A 20,284-nucleotide genomic window follows, 5' to 3' on the forward strand; every position below is an offset into this window, starting at 1 on the left:
TGCACGCATTTCCTAGCAAATACTGAACCAGGGGCCTTCACTTATCAACCGTGCGTACATTTCTTACAAAATTCTGGCGTACGTGGAGATTCTAGAATTTGCGTAGCCAGAAATTATTAGGATTTATCAAACTGTCGCACACAACATCCATGTTTTCATTGATAAATCAGAGCCATATTAATCCGGCATGGAAAACTCCATCTATTCACCTTTATAGTAACAAAAATGACCTCATTTACTGTATGATTTGGAAATGTTGGAACTGGGCCATTTTCATTACTAGAAAAACATGGAATAACAGATTTGATCACATTTCTGTAGAGGTGTGGGCAGAATGTTTTAATCTTTTGAAGTGACTTTTTCCAAACTAAAAACCCCCAAACAGCAAGCAATGCAGATGTAGAAGCATGGTGGCTAGGAAAAACTCTCTATAAAGGCAGGAACCTAGGAAGAAACCTTGAGATGTGCCAGGCTCTGAGGGGTGGCCAGTAATCTTCTGGCTGTGTCGGGTGGAAATTATAACAGTACATGGCCATTTAAGTCCAGATTGTCTTCAAGATGTTCAAACGCTCATAGATGACCAGCAGGGTCAAATCATTTAAAAATATATATTTCACCTTTATTTAACCAGGTAGGCCAGTTGAGAACAAGTTCTAATTTACAACTGCGACCTGGCCAAGATAAAGCAAAGCAGTGTGACAAAAACAACAACATGGTTACCCATGGGATAAACATACGTACAGTCAATAACACAATATAAAAATCTGTATACAGTGTGTGCAAATTAAGTAATTACAATATAGCCATTTACACTGGAGTGATATACAGTATGTGCAGATGAGGATGTGCAGGTAGAAATACTGGGGTGCAAAAGAGCAGAAAAACAAAAAAAAGTATCAGTGGTTGTAAAGGGTGCAAAAGGTCCGTACCTCAGGAGTAAATGTCAGTTGGCTTTTTCATTGTCAAGCACTCAGAGGTCGAGACAGCAGGTGCGTTTTAGAGAGAGAGTTGAAAACAGCAGGTCCGGGACAAGGTAACATGTTCAGTGAACAGGTCAGGGTTCTATAGCCGCAGGAAGATCACATTTGTGACTCAACCCACTCAAGTGACGCATCCCTCCTAGGGACGGCATGGAAGAGCACTAGTAGGACAGTGACTCAGCCCCCGTAATAGGGTCAGAGGCAAAGAATCCCAGTGGAGAGAGGGGAGCCGGGACAGGCAGAGGCAAGGGCGGTTTGTTGCTCCAGTGCCTTGCCGTTTACCTTTGCACCCCTCGGCCAGACAATAGTCAATCATAGGACCTATTGAAGAGATCAGTAATGACTTAAAGGTCGAGACCGAGTGCATCTCTCACATGGATAGGCAGACCATTCCATAAAAATGAAGCTCTACCCTACCTCCAGCAGTTTGCTTCAAAATTCTAGGGACAATAAGGAGGCCTGCATCTTGTGACCGTATGCGGAGATTCTTCACAGTTTATTTTAGACAACTGTACAACCATCAAGATGAATTGTCAGATCCAACAGCAGATCGCTTTGTTTCTTGGGACCTAGAACATTCCTCTCTGTTTTGTCCAAGTTTAAAAGTAAAAATTTGCCGCCTCCACTTCCTATTGTCTGAAACAAAGGTTTCCAGGGTAGGCAATTTTGGGGCTTCACCATGTTTCATTGAAATGTACTGTTGTTGAGATTTTGTTTTCGAATGACATCACCAAGATGTAGAATATATAGCGAAAACTTTACAATTGATTTGTCAGAGGACAAACCATCCACAGAGACTAACTGATATCTTTCCGACAGATAAGATGTAAACCAGGCAAGAACTTATCCATGTAGACCAATTAGGATTTCTAATCTCTCCAAAAGGATGTGGTGATTGATGGTGTCAAAAGCAGCACTAGGGTCTAGAAGCACGAGGACAGATGCATAGTTTGATGCCATTGAAAGGTAATTTACCACCTTCTCAAGTGCAGTCTCAGTGCTATAGATGGGGTCTAAAAACAGAGTGAAGCATTTTGTATACGTTACTTATCTTTGCGAAGGTAGTGAGTTGCTGAGCAACAGCTTTCTTTAATATTTTGGAGAGGAATGGGAGATTCGATATAGGCCAATAGTTTTTTACATTTTGCCTTTTTCAAGAGAGGCTTTATTATTGCCACTTTTAGTGAGTTTGGTACACATCCGGTGGCTAGGGAGCAATTTATTACTTTCAGCATAGGAGGGCCAAGCACAGGAAGTAGCTCTTTATGTAGTTTAGTTGGAATAGGGTCCAGTATGCAGGATAAAAAAACTTGAGTATCTCCATTGGTCCATTCATCCTAGCTGTCACATTTACCTCCACCACGTCCCTCCGGAGCTCGACGTCGCCAGTTGTCTTATTATTACGCACTCCATCACCTTCCTGATTACTTCCCTTATATCTGTCACTCCCCTTGGTTATTTTCTCAGGCGTTATTGCTTTGTTTATATGTGTTTCATGTCTGTACGCTACTTGTGTTTCTTGTTTTGTTCCATGTTCGTTTATTTATTATATTCACTCCCTGTACTTGCTTCCTGTTTATTAGCATATCCTCTCTCGTTGAATGCTGCATTTTAGTTAGCTATGCGACTGTATCGAAAATACATTTTGGATTGTCCTTATTCTCTTCAATTAGGTTGGAAAAATAGGATGATCGAGCAGAAGTGAGGGCTCTTCAATATTGCACGGTACTCTCTTTCCAAGCTAGTCGGAAGACTTCCAGTTTTGGCCATTTCTGTTCCAATTTTCTGGAAGCTTGCTTCAGGGCTCTGGTATTTTCTGTATACCAGGGAGAAAATGTATTGTGCAAAATATTTTTTGTTTTTCGGGATGTGACTGCATGTAGCGTATTACGCAAGGTTACATTTAGGTCCTCAGTTAGGTGGTTCATTGATTTTTGTACTCTGATGTCTTTGGATAGGTGGAGGGAGTCTGGAAGGACATCTAGGAATCTTTGAGTTGGCCGAGGATTTATAGCACGGCTTTTGATGATTCTTGGTTGGGGTCTGAATAGATTGTTTGTTGAGATTGCAAATGTAAAAAGATGGTGATCCGATAGAACCACAATATTTATTACACAGACAAAACTCGATCCAGGGTATGACTGTGGCAATAAGTAGGTCCGGAGATATGTTGGACAAACCCACTGAGTTGATGATGGCTCCGAAAGCCTTTTGGAGTGTGTCTGTGGACTATTTCCATGTGAATATTAATAACTTCTTAATATGGCTAGGGGTTCCGCTAGCGGAAACCTCTCGACAACATTCCGCTGAAAAGGCAGTGCGCGAAATTCATTATTTTTGGGGGGAAATATGTAACTTTTATACATTAACAAGTGCAATACACAAGATGAAAGATAAACTTCACAGCGAAAGCACAACATATGATTACGTTAGGTCAGAGCCTAGTCACAAAAACAAACGCAGCCATTTTCCCAGCCAAAGAGAGGAGTCACAAAAACTAGAAAGATAGATAAAATGAATCACTAACCTTTAATGATCTTCATCAGATGACACTCATAGGACTTCCTGTTTCACTATACATGTATGTTTTGTTCGATAAAGTGTATATTTATATCAAAAAATCTCAGTTTACATTGACGCGTTACGTTCAGTAATGTTTTGCTTCCGAAACATCCGGTGATTTTGCAGAGAGCCACATCAATTTACGGAAATGCTCATAATAAACATTGATAAAAGATACAAGTGTTATTCACAGAATTAAAGATACACTTCTCCTTAATGCAACCAGCTGCTGGCCCAGACGGCATCCCTGGCCGCATCCTCAGAGCATGCGCAGACCAGCTGGCTGGTGTGTTTACGGACATATTCAATCAATCCTTATCCCAGTCTGCTGTTCCCACATGCTTCAAGAGGGCCACCATTGTTCCCGTTCCCAAGAAAGCTAAGGTAACTGAGCTAAACGACTATCGCCCCGTAGCACTCACTTCCATCATCATGAAGTGCTTTGAGAGACTAGTCAAGGACCATATCACCTCCACCCTACTTGACACCCTAGACCCACTCCAATTTGCTTACCGCCCCAGTAGGTCCACAGACGACGCAATCGCAACCACACTGCACACCGCCGTAACCCATCTGGACAAGAGGAAGACCTATGTGAGAATACTGTTCATCGACTACAGATCAGCATTTAACACCATAGTACCCTCCAAACTCGTCATCAAGCTCGAGAACCTGGGTCTTGACGCCGCCCTGTGCAACTGGGTACTGGACTTCGTGACGGGCCTCCCCCAGGTAGTGAGGGTAGGTAACAACATCTCCACCCCGCTGATCCTCAACACTGGGGCCCCGCAAGGGTGCGTTCTGAGCCCTCTCCTGTACTCCCTGTTCACCCACGACTGCGTGGCCATGCACGCCTCCAACTCAATCATCAAGTTTGCGGACGACACTACAGTGGTAGGCTTGATTACCAACAACGATGAGACGGCCTACAGGGAGGAGGTGAGGGCCCTCGGAGTGTGGTGTCAGGAAAATACCCTCAACGTTAACAAAACTAAGGAGATGATTGTGGACTTTAGGAAACAGCAAAGGGAGCACCCCCCTATCCACATCGACGGGACAGTAGTGGAGAGGGTAGAAAGCTTTAAGTTCCTCGGCGTACACATCACAGACAATCATAATTGGTCCACCCACAGAGACAGCGTGGTGAAGAAGGCGCTGCAGTGCCTCTTCAACCTCAGGAGGCTGAAGAAATTTGGCTTGTCACCATAGGCACTCACAAACTTTTACAGATGCACAATCGAAAGCATCCTGTTGGGCTGTATCACTGCCTGGTAGGGCAACTGTTCCGCCCACAACCGCAAGGCTCTCCAGAGGGTAGTGAGGTCTGCACAACGCATCACCGGGGGCAAACTACCTGCCCTCCAGGACACCTACACCACCTAATGTCACAGGAAGGTCATAAAGATCATCAAGGACAACAACCACCCGAGCCACGGCCTGTTCATCCCGCTATCATCCAGAAGGCGAGGTCAGTACAGGTGCATCAAAGCAGGGACCGAGAGACTGAAAAACAGCTTCTATCTCAAGGCCATCAGACTGTTAAACAGCCACCACTAACATTGAGTGGCTGCTGCCAACATACTGATTCAACTCCAGCCACTTTAATAATGGAAAAATGATGTAAAAAATTTATCACTAGCCACTTTAAACAATGCCACTTAATATAATGTTTACATACCCTACATTACTCATCTCATATGTATATATTGTACTCTATACCATCTACTGCATCTTGGCATCTTTATGTAATACATGTATCACTAGCCACTTTAAACAATGCCACTTTTATGTTTACATACCCTACATTACTCATCTCATAAGTATATACTGTACTCGATACCATCTACTGAATCTTGCCTATGCCGTTCTGTACCATCACTCATTCATATATCTGTATGTACATATTATTTATCCCTTTACACTTGTAAGGTAGTTGTTGTGGAACTGTTAGGTTAGATTACTCGTTGGTTATATTTCGCTACACTCGCATTAACATCTGCTAACCATGTGTATGTGACAAATAACATTTGATTTGATTTGATTTGAACCGCTGTGTTAGATTTTTTAAAAACTTTATGGAAAAAGCAAACCATGCAATAATCTGAGTACGGCGCTCAGACAACAAATCAAGCCAAACAGATATCCGCCATGTCCGCCAAGTCAGAAATAGTATTATAAATATTCACTTACTTTGATGATCTTCATCAGAATGCACTGCCAGGAATCCCAGTTCCACAATAAATGTTTGATTTGTTCGATAAAGTTCATCTTTATGTCCAAATACCTCCTTTTTGTTTGCGCATTTAGCCCAGTAATCCAAATTCATGAAGCGCGGTCACTAGGAGCAGACTAAAGGTCAGAAAGTTTCGTTACAGTCTGTAGAAACATGTCAAATGAAGTATAGAATCAATCTTTAGGATGTTTTTAACAAAAATCTTCAATAATGTTCCAATCGGAGAATTCCTTTGACTTCAGAAATGCAATGGAACTCAAGCTAACTCTTAAGCGCGTGGCCAGCTCGTGGCACTCTGCCAGACCACTGACTCAAAGAGCCCTCATTCCCCGCTCGTTCACAGTAGAAGCAACAAACAAAGTTCTAAAGACTGTTGACATCTAGTGGAAGCCTTAGGAAGTACAATATGACCCCATAGACACTGTGTATTCGATAGGCCAAGAGTTGAAAAACTACAAACCTCAGATTTCCCACTTCCTGGTTGGATTTTTCTCAGATTTTTTCACCTGCCATATGAGTTCTGTTATACTCACAGACATCATTCAAACAGTTGTAGAAACTTCAGTGTGTTTTCTATCCAAATCTACTAATAATATGCATATATTAGCAACTGGGACTGAGTAAGAGGCAGTTTACTCTGGGCACACTTTTCATCCAAACGTGAAAATGCTGCCCCCTATCCCAAACAGGTTAAGGATCCGCCCCTTTTTTCTATTTTCGCCTAAAATGACATTCACAAATCTAACTGCCTGTAACTCAGGCCCTGAAGCAAGTATATGCATATTCTTGGTAACATTTGAAAGGAAACACTTTGAAGTTTGTGGAAATGTGAAAGGAATGTAGGAGAATATCACAATATATCTGCTAAGAGATAATACAAAGAAAAAAACAACCTTTCTTTTGTATTCTTTGTACCATCATCTTTGAAGTGCAAGAGAAAGGCCATAATGTATAATTCCAGCCCAGCTGCAATTTAGATTTTGATGGCAGCAGTGTATGTGCAACGTTTTAGACTGATCCAATGAACCATTGCATTTATGTTAAAAATGTTGTATCAAGACTACCCAAATGTGCCTACTGTGATTATTAATACATTTTCATGTTCAAAACTGTGCACTCTCCTCAAACAATAGTATTATTTCACTGTAATAGCTACTGTAAATTGGACAGTGCAGTTAGATTAACAAGAATTTAAGATTTCTGCCAATTTCATATATGTCTATGTCCTGGGAAATGTTATTGTTACTTACAACCTCATGCTAATCACATTAGCCTACGTTAGCTCAACCGTCCTAACTCCACTCCACTAAACAGCCTGCTGCCTCGCCTGCATCGCATCTCATTGTGGAGCTAGAGGAGTTAGAGCCCTGTCTATGTTAATAGATAAGATGAGAGCAAACCTCCAGCTAGAATGGAGTCCGTCACCCTTCAGCAGGCCAGGCTTAGTCCTGTTTGTGGGTGAGTCCCATAAAGAGGGCAAATTATCTACAAATTCTATATTTTGGGAGGGGCAGATAACAGTCTTCAATCTGCTGTAGAGCTCATCACAATTACTTGATACCGACACATCTCTCTAGCTGATTTACACACTGAAACTATTTTGCACTTGGTGACCTCTGACTGTTTCATTCTAACATTGTTAGTGCCTACGTGGATAACAATATCCCTATACTCTCTACACTCGCCAGTTTTAGCCTTAGCCAGCACCATCTTCAGATTAGCCTTTACTGTATGTTGGTAGCCCTGCCCCCTGGTAAACAGTGTATGATCGCTGGATGATTATTCTTAAGTCTAATATTGCGGGTAATGGAGTCACCAATTACTAGGGTTTTCAATCTGTCAGAGCTAATGGTGGGAGGCTTCGGTGCCTCAGATCCCATAACGGGTGGAGGAGAGACCTGAGAAGGCTCGGCCTCTGGGGGCGATTTTTTATTTTTTTTATTTTTTTTTATTTCACCTTTAACCAGGTAGGCTAGTTGAGAACAAGTTCTCATTTGCAATTGCGACCTGGCCAAGATAAAGCATAGACATTCGACACATACAACAACACAGAGTTACACATGGAATAAACAAAACATACAGTCAATAATACAGTAGAACAAAGGCAAACAAAAAGTATATATACAGTGAGTGCAAATGAGGTAAGTTAAGGCATTAAATAGGCCATGGTGGCGAAGTAATTACAATATAGCAATTTAACACTGGAATGGTAGATGTGGAGAATATGAATGTGCAAGTAGAGATACTGGGGTGCAAAGGAGCAAGATAAATACATAAATACTGTATGGGGATGAGGTAGGTAGATAGATGGGCTGTTTACAGATGGGCGCTGTACAGGTGCAGTGATCTGTGAGCTGCTCTGACAGCTGGTGCTTAAAGCTAGTGAAGGAGATATGACTCTCCAGCTTCAGAGATTTTTGCAGTTCGTTCCAGTCATTGGCAGCAGAGAACTGGAAGGAAAGACGACCAAAGGAGGAATTGGCTTTGGGGGTGACCAGTGAGATATACCTGCTGGAGTGCTTGCTATGAGTAGGTGCTGCTATGGTGACCAGTGAGCTGAGATAAGGCGGGGCTTTACCTAGCAGAGACTTGTAGATGACCTGTAGCCAGTGGGTTTGGCGACGAGTATGAAGCGAGGGCCAACCAACGAGAGCGTACGGGTCGCAATGGTGGGTAGTGTATGGGGCTTTGTTGACAAAACGGATGGCACTGTGATAGACTGCATCCAGTTTGTTGAGTAGAGTGTTGGAGGCTATTTTATAGATCACCCAAGTCGAGGATCGGTAGGATGGTCAGTTTCACAAGGGTATGTTTGGCAGCATGAGTCAAGGAGGCTTTGTGCGAAATAGGAAGCCAATTCTAGATTTAATTTTGGATTGGAGATGCTTAATGTGAGTCTGGAAGGAGGGTTTACAGTCTAACCAGACACCCAGGTATTTGTAGTTGTCCACGTATTCTAAGTCAGAGTAGTGATGATGGATGGGCGAGCAGGTGCAGGCAGTGATCAATTGAATAGCATGCATTTATACTACTACTGTACATACTAGTGGCACAGACGCTGTTTCATCCTTTCCTACACTTAAATTGACCTTGCATAACGATTACATCTGAATCTGTGCTTGTAACACGGCTATACTTAACATATGACAATAGTTCTCCTGTATATTATGAGTCTCAGCCTTGTCTCAGGATGGTAAGTTGGTGGTTGAAGAAATCCCTCTAGTGGTGTGGGGAATGTGCTTTGGCAAAGTGGGTGGGGTTATATCCTTCCTGTTTGGCCCTGTCCGGGGGTGTCATCGGATGGGGCCACAGTGTCTCCTGACCCCTCCTGTCTCAGCCTCCAGTATTTATGCTGCAGTAGTTTATGTGTCGGGGGGCTAGGGTCAGTTTGTTATATCTGGAGTACTTCTCCTGTCCTATCCGGTGTCCTGTGTGAATTTAAGTATGCTCTCTCTAATTCTCTCTTTCTCTCTTTCTTTCTCTCTCTCGGAGGACCTGAGCCCTAGGACCATGCCTCAGGACTACCTGACATGATGACTCCTTGCTGTCCCCAGTCCACCTGACCGTGCTGCTGCTCCAGTTTCAACTGTTCTGCCTGTGATTATTGTTATTTGACCATGCTGGTCATTTATGAACATTTGAACATCTTGGCCATGTTCTGTTATAATCACCCGGCACAGCCAGAAGAGGACTGGCCACCCTACATAGCCTGGTTCCTCTCTAGGTTTCTTTCTAGGTTTTGGCCTTTCTAGGGAGTTTTTCTTAGCCACCGTGCTTCTACACCTGCATTGCTTGCTGTTTGGGGTTTTAGGCTGGGTTTCTGTACAGCACTTTGAGATATCAGCTGATGTACGAAGGGCTATATAAAATACATTTGATTTGATTTTGATTTGATTTGATACAGCGACTGCAGTCCAATGGCATAATGTTAATGTTACTAGTTAGCTTTTTCGGCTGGTGGAGGTCCTGGAGAAACATATCCAGATAAAGTGTCTAGGCTAACGGTCTATTACTTTCGAGCGTGTTTGGCTATTGAATGAGCAATGGGTAAATGGTAGCCTAATATTTGTTGTTTAGCAGGAATAAAACAGTCATATCAGAAAATATGATTAAGATTGAGGACCCATTTAATAAAACTCAAATAAACATATTATTAGGCTACATACTGTTATGCAATCTCCTTACCAACGACAAATACATGTGGTTTAACATTAGCATACATTTTAATATTTTTATTAGCCTTCCATTAGGCCTATTATAATTTCCTTGCGTTAAACACTTCCCTTTCCCCAAAATAACAATATTTGCTTGTATGGTTTGAGATTGCGTGGAGATACGCACACTTTCCCGACAAGTTTAAAGTTGATAAATACCAACCTTTCCGCGAAAACTGGCACACGTAAGGTTTAGTCTTTTTTGTGCATGCACCTTTGATAAATGAGGCCCCTGGTCCTTGAATCAGGAAATTTCAAACAAAGGGCCACTTCATCACATAACTCAGACACTGGGATGACAAGGAAATTGTCCAGGCCCCTTTTATGTCTATTTTAGATTATGGTGATATTATCTATATACATGCTGCAGCGTCTACACTTAAACTACTAGATGCTATTGTCCATTGTGCCCTTAGGTTAATTACTGGTGACAGTTATAGAACTCACCATTGTGTTTTATATCAAAAAGTGGGTTGGGCCTCTTTGTATGAAACCAACGTAACCATAGATGTCATAGCAGTCAGACGTCCTTTGTCCTCGTCTTGTCGTGTATATACACTGCTCAAAAAAATAAAGGGAACACTAAAATAACACATCCTAGATCTGAATGAATGAAATATTCTTATTAAATACTTTATTCTTTACATAGTGGAATGTGCTGACAACAAAATCCCACAAAAATTATCAATGGAAATCAAATGTATCAAGCCATGGAGGTCTGGATTTGGAGTCACACTCAAAATTAAAGTGGAAAACCACACTACAGGCTGATCCAACTTTGATGTAATGTCCTTAAAACAAGTCAAAATGAGGCTCAGTAGTGTGTGTGGCCTCCACGTGCCTGTATGACCTCCCTACAACGTCTGGGCATGCTCCTGATGAGGTGGCGGATGGTCTCCTGAGGGATCTCCTCCCAGACCTGGACTAAAGCATCCGCCAACTCCTGGACAGTCTGTGGTGCAACGTGGCGTTGGTGGATGGAGCGAGACATGATGTCCCAGATGTGCTCAATTGGATTCAGGTCTGGGGAACGGGCGGGCCAGTCCATAGCATCAATGCCTTCCTCTTGCAGGAACTGCTGACACACTCCAGCCACATGAGGTCTAGTATTGTCTTGCAGTAGGAGGAACCCAGGGCCAACCGCACCAGCATATGGTCTCACAAAGGGTCTGAGGATCTCATCTCGGTACCTAATGGCATTCAGGCTACCTCTGGCGAGCACATGGAGGCCCTGTGCGGCCCCACAATATAATGCCACCCCACACCATGACTGACCCACCGCCAAACCGGTCTTGCTGGCGGATGTTGCAGGCAGCAGAACGGTCTCCGTGCTCAGTGTGAACCTTGTTTCATCTGTGAAGAGCACAGGGTGCCGGCCAATCTTGGCGAATTTGCCAATCTTGGTGTTCTCTGGCAAATGCCAAACGTCTTGCACGGTGTTGGGCTGTAAGCACAACCCCCACCTGTGGTCGTCGGGCCCTCATACCACCCTTATGGAGTCTGTTTCTGACCGTTTGAGCAGACACATGCACATTTGTGGCCTGCTGGAGGTCATTTTGTAGGGCTCTGGCAGTGCTCCTCCTGCTCCTCCTTGCACAAAGGCGGAGGTAGCGGTCCTGCTGCTGGGTTGTTGCCCTCCTACAGCCTCCTCCACGTCTTCTGATGTACTGGCCTGTCTCCTGGTAGCACCTCCATGCTCTGGACACTACGCTGACAGACACAGCAAACCTTTTTCCCACAGCTCGCATTGATGTGCCATCCTGGATGAGCTGCACTACCTGAGCCACTTGTGTGGGTTGTAGACACCGTCTCATGCTACCACTAGAGTGAAAGCACCGCCAGCATTCAAAAGTGACCAAAACATCAGCAAGGAAGCATAGGAACTGAGAAGTGGTCTGTGGTTACCACCTGCAGAACCACTCCTTTATGGGGGGTGTCTTGCCAATTGCCTATAATTTCCACCTGTTGTCTATTCCATTTGCACAACAGCATGGGAAATTTAAATTGAATTTGTCAATCAGTGTTGCTTCCTAAGTGGACAGTTTGATTTCACAGAAGTGTGATTGACTTGGAGTTGCATTGTGTTGTTGAAGTGTTCCCTTTATTTTTTTGAGCAGTGTATTTATTTACATCTTTCTTCACATATATTTTATATGTTCAAAACTTCAAAACACTCTCCTGCAACCCGCCTCACCAATTAAAAAAAAAAAAAATTATTTACCTCAAATCTGAAATGCACAATAGAAGCTAACCAGAAGCTAGCCAGAAGCTAGCCAGAAGCTAGCCAGAAGCTAGCCAGAAGCTAGCCAGAAGCTAACCAGTTTACTTGCTAACGTTAGTATTCAGCTAACCACTGTTTGTGGTCATCAGCTATCCTTTAGCTCAAAAAGCTATCGCCAGTTTTGTACAACGCGACTCAAACCAGAACATGCCTGACCTATTTTTCTCTCCATATCCCCGGATTTCAACCGAAAGTTCTGGACATTTACGCCTGCATCTCGCAGCTAGCTAGCTGCTATCCGTGTGACTATTGGCTTACGTCGATCCCGGAGCAAACATAAATTATTCCGGAGCTAGCTAGCTGAAGAGTTCCATCAGCCACTCCTGGGCTACAATCACCTATCCGGCCCCGTTTTACTGCCGATGCGGAGCCCCACCGGGCCTTCATGACTGGACTACCGACGTTATCTGCCCGAGAGAGTTATCCAACTGGCCCCTCCGTCGCAAAGTTACCTGAACGCCCATCTGTGGCCCGCTAATCGTTAGCTGTCTTACCGGCTGCTATCTGAAAAGGTCTATCGGACAATTTTTCTTGGGTCACTATAACTATCTATTTTGCCATTTGGATTGATCCCTTCTACCACACGGAACCCCACTAATCTACCAACGGAAATGCACGAGGTGGCTAAAAACAGACCTCCATCCTATGCTAGCATGCTACCAATGGCCCGGCTAGCTGTCTGAATCGCCGTAACCCCAACCAACCTCACTACTCACTGGACCCTTATGATCACTCGACTAAGCATGCCTCTCCTTAATGTAAATATGCCTTGTCCATTGCTGTTCTGGTTAGTGTTTATTGGCTTATTTCACTGTAGATTCACTGTAGATTCCCAAAGATTGGAAAGCGGCTGCAGTCATCCCCCTCTTCAAAGGGGGGGAAACTCATGACCCAAACTGCTACAGACCTATATCTATCCTACCCTGCCTTTCTAAGGTCTTCGGAAGCCAAGTCAACAAACAGATTACCGACCATTTTGAATCCCACCATACCTTCTCTGCTATGCAATCTGGTCTCAGAGCTGGTCATGGGGGCACCTCAGCCACGCTCAAGGTCCTAAATGATATCTTAACCGCTATCGGTAAGAAACAATACTGTGCAGCCGTATTCATTGACCTGGCTTTCGACTCTGTCAATCACCACATCCTCATCGGGAGACTCGATAGCCTTGGTTTCTGAAATGATTGCCTCACCTGGTTCACCAACTACTTCTCTGATAGATTTCAGTGTGTCAAATCGGAGGGCCTGTTGTCCGGGCCTCTGGCAGTCTCTATGGGGGTGCCACAGGGTACAATTCTTTGGCCGACTCTCTTCTCTGTATACATCAATGATGTCGCTCTTGCTGCTGGTGAGTCTCTGATCCACCTCTACGCAGATGACACCATTCTGTATACAACTCGCCCTTCTTTGGACACTGTGTTAACAACCCTCCAGACGAGCTTCAATGCCATACAACTCTCCTTCCGTGGCCTCCAATTGCTCTTAAATACAAGTGAAACTAAATGCATGCTCTTCAACCGATCGCTGCCTGCATCTGCCCGCCCGTCCAACATCACTACTCTGGACAGTTCTCACTTAGAATATGTGGACAACTACAAATACCTAGGTGTCTGGTTTGACTGTAAACTCTCCTTCCAGACTCACATCAAACATCTCCAATCCCAAGTTAAATGTAGAATTGGCTTCCTATTTCGCAACAAAGCATCCTTCACTCATGCTGCCAAAAATACCCTTGTAAAACTGACCATCTTACTGATCCTCGCCTTCGGCGATGTCATTTACAAAATAGCCTCCAACACCCTACTCAATAAATTGGATGCAGTCTATCACAGTGCCATCCGTTTTGTCACCAAAGCCCCATATACTGCCCACCACTGTGACCTGTACGCTCTCGTTGGCTGGCCCTCGCTTCATACCCGTCGCCAAACCCACTGGCTCCAGGTCATCTACAAGACCCTGCTAGGTAAAGTCCCCCCTTTTATCAGCTCGCTGGTCACCATAGCAGCACCCACCTGTAGCACGCGCTCCAGCAGGTATATCTCTCTGGTCACCTTTGCACCCCATTATTTCTATCTCTACTTTGTACATTCTTCCACTGCAAATCTCCATTCCAGTGTTTTACTTGCTATATTGTATTTACTACGCCACCATGTCCTTTTTTTGCCTTTACCTCCCTTATCTCACCTCATTTGCTCACATTGTATATAGACTTATTTTCCTAATGTATTATTGACTGTATGTTTGTTTTACTCCATGTGTAACTCTATCTTGGCCAGGTCACAATTGTAAATGAGAACTTGTTCTCAGCTTGCCTACCTGCTTAAATAAAGGTGAAATAAATAAATAAAAATGTAATGTTATGTTTGTTTGAAAAGCACTCATGCAGAAACTCCCTATGCATCTATCATCATTAGTACAAATGACCAAACCCGGTCTCAGGCTTGGATAACACTTCGGTCAGCCACAGAGTTGGATAGAGCTCTCTGAATGTTCTGGTCCCCCTTGGTCAGTTCAGAGTAATTATTGGAGACCTCTATGTTGATAAATGTGTATATTTTGTAATTTTGTTTGATGTGTTTATGCAGTGCTCATCTGTAAAATAAACCCTAGTCTCACAGTATGACTTCGCTGTCAAAATAAAAGGTTCAGTGTTCAGTGCGCTCTCTGCTTAGCAGCGGTCTCTGCTCAGTTTGGTAGTTGCCTAAGTGGGAGAGGGAGATGCCCATGTGCTTCGTGGTTTACCGGATCGTTTTCAGCAGTTTTCTTGAAGATCACACAGCAGATGATGCGCTGTCAGCCACTGACTTTCCATTCCCACTCGCCATCACTCACCGCTGTCATCAAAATGGACTCAAGCTAGCCACAAGTTCTGACTGAGCTCAATTGTCATGAAACGCAAATGCAGCGATGAGTTTCTCTTCCTTTCATACAAACTTATACCGAGGAGCGCCCACAATGTCTTTTGTGCAGGGAAGTGCTTAGTAGTGCTTTGACAGTAGAAAAATAAGTCAGATAGCAAGGCATTGTGTTCATTTTATAACAGGTAATAAGGGAGTACTAACTAACTCTCATAGTAGTAGATGTGAGTTTCTCTTTCAAACAATCTCCTGGCCTTGTACACAGCTAATAGCTAACATCCGCCAAAGTAAGCTAGTTACTGCAATGCTAGTAACAGTTTGGATGAAGATGAAAAATGATCAGGCCTACTGTACATCTTACTGTAGAAATGATTGTTGAAAACTATTCTAGGTTGGAACTGTTGCTGTTAAAATACAAGTAATCATTTTTATAAATAACTGGAATTATATTATTTTCCTGGCAATTGACGCTTATCGCAAAAGCACGCTCGCACACACATCCAATCTCTAATACATACAGTATACAATTGTGATCAATCACAAACCCTGTTGCAACACCTTCAATGTTCTATCCAATCCTGAGCAGTGAAAAAAATATCAGCTTCGCATGTTATATTTTCTTAGGACATTGCCTTTTGGACTTCTTGTATCTCGGGTCTGAGATTTTTTGCATACTTTTTTCTTTAATAAAAAAAACACAGTAATAAATAATAAAGCCAAATAATATTGCTGGTGGGCCAGTTGGGGAATCCTGGATTACAGTGCCTTCAGAAAGTATTCATACCCCTTCACATATTCTACAATTTGTTGCGTTACAACCTGAATTCAAAATGGATTAAATAAATACAAATCTCATCCATCTACACACAGTACCCCATTATGACAAAGTGAAAACATGTTTTTAGACATTTTTGCAAAAGTATCGAAACTAAAATAAAGAAAAATGTACTTAAGTATTCACACCAGTGAATACTTTGTAGAAGCACCTTTGGCAGCGATTACAGCTGTGAGTCTTTCTGGGTAAGTCTCTAAGAGCTTTCTATACATCGATAGTGTTACGGTGCGTGAATGAGGACCCAAAAGCGAATTAACTTAAACAGAGCTTCTTTAATTACCAAACATAGGTAGGCTCAGACGGACCGGCAGATTCCGACAGGACAAGACAAGGTTACAGCAAACATGACGACAGTCTGGTTCAGGCATGAAACACAACAAACAAGAATCCGACAAAGACAGGAGCAGAAACAGAGAGAGATATAGGGACCTAATCAGAGGGAAAAAGGGAACAGGTGGGAAAAGGGGTGACGAGGTGGTTAGGAGGAGACAAGGCACAGCTGGGGGAAAGAGGGGGAGAAAAGGTAACCTAACAACGACCAGCAGAGGGAGACAGGGTGAAGGGAAAGGACAGAGACAAGACACAACATGACAGTACATGACAGTACCCCCCCACTCACCGAGCGCCTCCTGGCGCACTCGAGGAGGAAACCTGGCGGCAACGGAGGAAATCCTCGATCAGCGCACGGTCCAGCACGTCCCGAGAGGGAACCCAACTCCTCTCCTCAGGACCGTACCCCTCCCAATCTACGAGGTACTGGTGACCACGGCCCCGAGGACGCATGTCCGAAATTCTACGGACCCTGTAGATGGGTGCGCCCTCGACAAGGATGGGGGGGGGGGGGGGGAGACGAGCGGGGGCGCGAAGGACGGGCTTGATGCAGGAGACATGGAAGACCGGGTGGACGCGACGAAGGTATCGCGGAAGAAGAAGTCGAACTGCGACAGGATTAATGACCCGAGAAATACGGAACGGACCAATGAACCGCGGGGTCAACTTGCGAGAAGCCGTCTTAAGGGGAAGGTTCTGAGTGGAGAGCCAAACTCTCTGACCGCGACAATATCTAGGACTCTTAGTTCTACGCTTATTAGCAGCCCTCACAGTCTGCGTCCTATAACGGCAAAGTGCAGACCTGACCCTCTTCCAGGTGCGCTCGCAACGTTGGACAAAAGCCTGAGCGGAGGGGACGCTGGACTCGGCGAACTGAGATGAGAACAGCGGAGGCTGGTACCCGAGGCTACTCTGAAAAGGAGATAGCCCGGTCGCAGACGAAGGAAGCGAGTTGTGGGCGTATTCTGCCCAGGGGAGCTGTTCTGACCAAGACGCAGGGTTGCGAAAAGAAAGACTGCGTAAGATGCGACCAATAGTCTGATTGGCCCGTTCTGCTTGACCGTTAGACTGGGGGTGAAAGCCGGAAGAGAGACTGACGGAAGCCCCAATCAAACGGCAAAACTCCCTCCAAAATTGAGACGTGAATTGCGGACCTCTGTCCGAAACGACGTCTGACGGAAGGCCATGAATTCTGAAAACATTCTCGATGATGATTTGTGCCGTCTCTTTAGCAGAAGGAAGCTTAGCAAGGGGAATGAAATGAGCCGCCTTAGAGAACCTATCGACAACCGTAAGAATAACAGTCTTCCCCGCTGACGAAGGCAGTCCGGTGACAAAATCTAAGGCGATGTGAGACCACGGTCGAGAGGGAATAGGAAGCGGCCTGAGACGGCCGGCAGGAGGAGAGTTACCGGACTTAGTCTGCGCGCAGACCGAACAAGCAGCCACGAAACGACGCGTGTCATGCTCCCGGGTGGGCCACCAAAAACGCTGGCGAATGGAAGCAAGCGTACCCCGAACGCCAGGGTGGCCGGCTAACTTGGCAGAGTGAGCCCACTGAAGAACGGCCAGACGAGTAGGAACGGGAACGAAAAGAAGGTTCCTAGGACAAGCGCGCGGCGACGGAGTGTGAGTGAGCGCTTGCTTTACCTGCCTCTCAATTCCCCAGACAGTCAACCCGACAACACGCCCCTCAGGGAGAATCCCCTCGGGGTCAGTGGAGGCTACTGAAGAACTGAAGAGACGAGACAAAGCATCAGGCTTGGTGTTCTTAGAGCCCGGACGATAAGAAATCACGAACTCGAAACGAGCGAAAAACAGCGCCCAACGCGCCTGACGCGCATTAAGTCGTTTGGCAGAACGGATGTACTCAAGGTTCCTATGGTCAGTCCAAACGACAAAAGGAACGGTCGCCCCCTCCAACCACTGTCGCCATTCGCCTAGGGCTAACCGGATGGCGAGCAGTTCGCGGTTACCCACATCATAGTTACGTTCCGACGGCGACAGGCGATGAGAAAAATACGCGCATGGGTGGACCTTGTCGTCAGAGAGGGAGCGCTGAGAAAGAATGGCTCCCACGCCCACCTCTGACGCGTCAACCTCGACAACGAACTGTCTAGAGACGTCAGGTGTAACAAGGATAGGAGCGGATGTAAAACGATTCTTGAGGAGATCAAAAGCTCCCTGGGCGGAAACGGACCACTTAAAGCACGTCTTGACAGAAGTAAGGGCTGTGAGAGGAGCTGCCACCTGACCGAAATTACGGATGAAACGACGATAGAAGTTCGCGAAGCCGAGAAAGCGCTGCAGCTCGACGCGTGACTTAGGGACGGGCCAATCAATGACAGCTTGGACCTTAGCGGGATCCATCTTAATGCCTTCAGCGGAAATAACAGAACCGAGAAATGTGACGGAGGAGGCATGAAAAGTGCACTTCTCAGCCTTCACAAAAAGACAATTCTCTAAAAGGCGCTGGAGGACACGTCGAACGTGCTGAACATGAATCTGGAGTGACGGTGAAAAAATCAGGATATCGTCAAGGTAAACGAAAACAAAGATGTTCAGCATGTCTCTCAGGACATCATTGACTAATGCCTGAAAGACAGCTGGAGCGTTAGCGAGGCCGAAAGGAAGAACCCGGTATTCAAAGTGCCCTAACGGAGTGTTAAACGCCGTCTTCCACTCGTCCCCCTCCCTGATGCGCACGAGATGGTAAGCGTTACGAAGGCCCAACTTAGTGAAAAACCTGGCTCCCTGCAGGATCTCGAAGGCTGAAGACATAAGAGGAAGCGGATAACGATTCTTCACTGTTATGTCATTCAGCCCTCGATAATCTATGCAGGGGCGCAGAGACCCGTCCTTCTTCTTGACAAAAAAAAACCCCGCTCCGGCGGGAGAGGAGGAGGGGACTATGGTACCGGCGTCAAGAGCTACAGACAAATAATCTTCGAGAGCCTTACGTTCGGGAGCCGACAGAGAGTATAGTCTACCCCGGGGGGGGGGGTGGTTCCCGGAAGGAGATCAATACTACAATCATACGACCGGTGTGGAGGAAGAGAGGTGGCCCTGGACCGACTGAACACCGTGCGCAGATCGTGATATTCCTCCGGCACCCCTGTCAAATCACCAGGCTCCTCCTGTGAAGAAGAGACAGAGGAAACAGGAGGGATAGCAGACATTAAACATTTCACATGACAAGAGACGTTCCAGGAGAGGATAGAATTACTAGACCAATTAATGGAAGGATTGTGACAAACTAGCCAGGGATGGCCCAAAACAACAGGTGTAAAAGGTGAACGAAAAATTAAAAAAGAAATGGTTTCACTATGATTACCAGAAACAGTGAGGGTTAAAGGTAGCGTCTCACGCTGAATCCTGGGGAGAGGACTACCATCCAGGGCGAACAAGGCCGTGGGCTCCTTTAACTGTCTGAGAGGAATGTCATGTTCCCGAGCCCAGGTCTCGTCCATAAAACAGCCCTCCGCCCCAGAGTCTATTAAGGCACTGCAGGAAGCTGACGAACCGGTCCAGCGTAGATGGACCGACAAGGTAGTGCAGGATCTTGAAGGAGAGACAGGAGTAGTAGCGCTCACCAGTAGCCCTCCGCTTACTGACGAGCTCTGGCCTTTTACTGGACATGAAGTGACAAAATGACCAGCGGAACCGCAATAGAGACAGAGGCGGTTGGTGATTCTCCGTTCCCTCTCCTTAGTCGAGATGCGGATACCTCCCAGCTGCATGGGCTCAGCACCCGAGCCGGCAGAGGAAGATGGTAGTGGGGGGCAACGGAGAACGCGAGCTCCTTTCCACGAGCTCGGTGACGAAGATCAACCCGTCGCTCAATGCGAATAGCGAGTTCAATCAAGGAATCCACGCTGGAAGGAACCTCCCGGGAGAGAATCTCATCCTTTACCTCTGCGCGGAGACCCTCCAGAAAACGAGCGAGCAAAGCCGGCTCGTTCCAGCCACTGGAGGCAGCAAGAGTGCGAAA

This window comes from Oncorhynchus mykiss, chromosome 18, assembly GCF_057628025.1.
Source record: "Oncorhynchus mykiss isolate SJ-2025 chromosome 18, ASM5762802v1, whole genome shotgun sequence".
NCBI classification, from domain to species: domain Eukaryota; kingdom Metazoa; phylum Chordata; class Actinopteri; order Salmoniformes; family Salmonidae; genus Oncorhynchus; species Oncorhynchus mykiss.